This window comes from Meles meles, chromosome 5, assembly GCF_922984935.1.
Source record: "Meles meles chromosome 5, mMelMel3.1 paternal haplotype, whole genome shotgun sequence".
Lineage (NCBI taxonomy): Eukaryota > Metazoa > Chordata > Mammalia > Carnivora > Mustelidae > Meles > Meles meles.
In genome coordinates this window covers 18,100,948-18,104,303 of record NC_060070.1, presented here as the reverse complement: position 1 = coordinate 18,104,303, position 3,356 = coordinate 18,100,948, and the positions used below count along the sequence as shown (strand labels likewise).

Sequence of the window (3,356 nt, the reverse complement as noted above, 5' to 3'; positions counted from 1 at the left end):
ATCATCTCTTTATCTTACATTCTTATTATTTTCCCCATGAATTAGGTCAAAATTTTACTGCTATCGTTGCTTCCACTCTTGACCTGGCACCCTTTGACAGAGCAATTGCCCACAAAACACAAATGAGGGGTGCCTGGGTGGCTCAGTGAGTTAAGGCCTCTGTCTTCAGCTCAGGTCATAATCCCGGGGTCCTGGGATGGAGCCCCACATCGGGCTCTCTGCTCAGCAGGGAGCCTGCTTCCCCCTCTCTCTCTGCCTACTTGTGATCTCTCTCTCTCTCTGTCAAATAAATAAATAAAATCTTTTTTAAAAAAACACAAATACAATTTCATTGTTTTCTTGATTTTTTTACTTGAATGATTTCTGGACCTCAATTAACAGAGACTATGAGGATTCTATCTGATCTTTAATTCTTGACCCAGGGCCAGGACAGAGGGATGGGTCACAGTCAAATTTTAGTGAAAAAAACTCAATAGCAACTCAACTTCTGCCCTTTCAATTTTCTGTAGAAGAAACAACTTAACAAAGCTTCTTCTCTCGTTTCCCAATGGGAAACTTTTCTTATCATCTTGGGAACATTCATATTTTTTTTTCTTATAAGTAGTAAAGAAAGAATATAAAATCTCTCTCCACAGCATGTGACTTTGAACTACCTCTTTTACTTATTCTTTAAACAGATATACTCTTAACATTTTTAGTATTTAAAATAAACTCTCCCAGAAATAAGAACCTTGTTTTAGGTAGCTAATATTTTCTGATTATCTAACTTTTGAGAATATTTCTATTTTAATGAAAAAATTTGCAGCTTTTTACACAACTATGAAGGAAGGGTTATTTCCTCAAGGGAAAAAAATACTTTAAAAAAAAATAGAGCAGTGGGGGAGGGGCAGAGGGAGAAGGAGAGAGAGAGAATCTTAAGCTGGCTCCATGCCCAGCACAGAGCCCAACATGGGACTGGCTGTATCTCACAACTTTGAGATCATGACCTGAGCCAAAATCAAGAGTCAGATGCTTAACTGACTGAGGTACCCAGATGCCCCCCCAAAATTCCCTTTTAACCACTCTGCCAAGGTTCTCTGTGTTCTTGCCCTGCCAGAATTGTTAATAAAATCTTCCACTTCTCTTTCTTCAACTCTCTACTTTAAGCGATTGTCCACTTACTTTTCCTCAGAGGATCTTTGTTTTGTTTTGTCTGTTTCTAAACATGTCATCTAATTATTCTCATTTATTGCCCTGTACTACTAACACATCTATACTTCATTTTTTTTTAAACAGAAGTAAGCCTTTATTTCCTTGCCTCATGAATAAAGTTGACTGAGTTGGTTGCTTTGTTGGTGATCAGTCAAAGAGACCAAATCCCATATCCTCACCTGATTCCTCTGACGCTTCTTTCGTTTCAGCCTTGCCGGGGGCAGCAGCAGCTGCAGGAGCAGCTGCAGGAGTAGCTGTGGTGGCCGTGGCCACAGGAGTAGCAGCCACAAAAGCAGGTGGATCAACCAAGAAGGCCATGATCTTTTCAGCAAGTTGAGCATGTGTATCAGCTTCCACAAAGGCAGAACCCATTTGTATCCACAGATAACAGAACAGGGTATGGATGCAACAGCAGGATAACCAATTTGCAAATGTACACTAGCAACATGGCAAACACCCTCAGGGAACTGAGAATGCAGTTTCCTCCTTGATGTCAAGCACTTCAGGGTCACAGATGCTGCCATCTCCAAACACCTGCTGGATGATCAGCCCAAAGGAGAAGGCGGAGATGGTCAGTAGGATAGCTCTGTTGGCTCCCATTTTGTCTCCAGTCTTAATCAATTGCACATCACTCAGTATTTAAGTGGTTCCCGGGAGATTTAGGAATAGTGATTAGGAATAGTGATTTCTATTTTAGCAATTTTCATATTGCTTTGCAGTTGTGTTCCATTTGTTATTTTTTTTTCTTGTGAAAGCGTGAATTTTTCCAGATCAAGAATAATCTTTGTTAGTATCCTGTCTGCTACGTTGCTTCTCAGCCTTTTTAGTCCAGAAAAAAACAAACAAACTAACTAATATGTACTTATTTATATTCTCTGTTGAATATTTCGTAATCCATCAATGTGTGTTCAGCCTCTTCAAAACCATAAAACAACCCTTGAAGAGAGGATTATTATTACCCCCAATTATACTCCATAGGTGCAGAGAAATGTTGGTTCACCATGGAGTACAAATCGAATAATTGGTTTGGCTCATAAGTTGACAGAGTTAGTTAGTGTCGGATGCAAACTCTTAGTTAGGCTTCTTTAATATACAAAAAGTGCTATCTTAACTAATTTAACCACAGTTCTAGACATTTATTATACCAGGACTCCATTGTAACACTGACTTCTGTGACTCCAATATGAGATCATTCTATCTTGAACCCCAACAGCAGAATATAGAATGTCTGTTCTAACCACTTTCATCTATAATAAAGACTGTTAAATGCTTAAAATTGAAATGTAAGGTTGGGAAGCAATAAAACATTCTGCTGTTTTATAAAATCACCCCTGGAGGTTGGCTGCCCTTACTAATTTCCCTCTCTTTAACACTGAAGACAAAATATGTATAATATAACATTTCTGCTAAAACTCAGCAATAAGACTCAATTTTTACATTTTTTATTAAGTAGCAAAAGTCACAATCTTAACACTCAGATTCATTAAGTAATCCAAAATTAGAAAGAAAAAAAATGTTGAATACATTCTTATACTAGGGGAAATGTCAGTACTAGCTGTGACTGGATGAGAAACAGATAGGTAGGTGGTTCACAGTGCAGAATCTGGAGATAGACTTCCTAAATTCAAATCCTAACTCTGCCACTGAACGGCAGTAAGTATAAATTCTCAGGGTAAAAAAATCACACCTATAACAGAGGACTAATGTTGAGTTTAATGAATCAATACAAGTAAATTTCTAAAAAAAGCTTAGAACAGTGGCAAACATTTAATAAATACTATACAGATGTTAAATAATGCAAAAGATCATATAATTTTCAAGGATTTAAGGGTGATACCAATAATTCAAAATAAAAATTCTCATTTCTTCAAATCATCAGAATGCATAAACTTTAGGGAAAATAAGTCCTTTTGAAAACATCTGCCAATGATTGTCCTCTCAGCTACACAGCTGTTCTTCTTGGAACTCACTTTACTATCATACTTAGAATTATTTTACCTCTCTTGTATTAAATTGTCTTTTGTGTTGAATTCCTGTTTTGTGGATGCCATGTTTTCCTCACACTTGTTTTATATCTTCATAATGACAGAACATACCAGTTTGCTAAAAGTATATAAGAAGTAAAATTTAAAAAATATTCCACTCTTTCAAATATCTCTATTCTT

At 36.9% G+C, this 3,356-nt stretch overlaps 1 pseudogene; it reads right to left on the bottom strand.

Moving 5' to 3' along the window:
• Positions 1-1,338: 1,338 nt before the first annotated feature.
• On the bottom strand, positions 1,339-1,830 carry LOC123942091 (annotated as a pseudogene).
• Between the last annotated feature and the right edge of the window lie 1,526 nt (positions 1,831-3,356).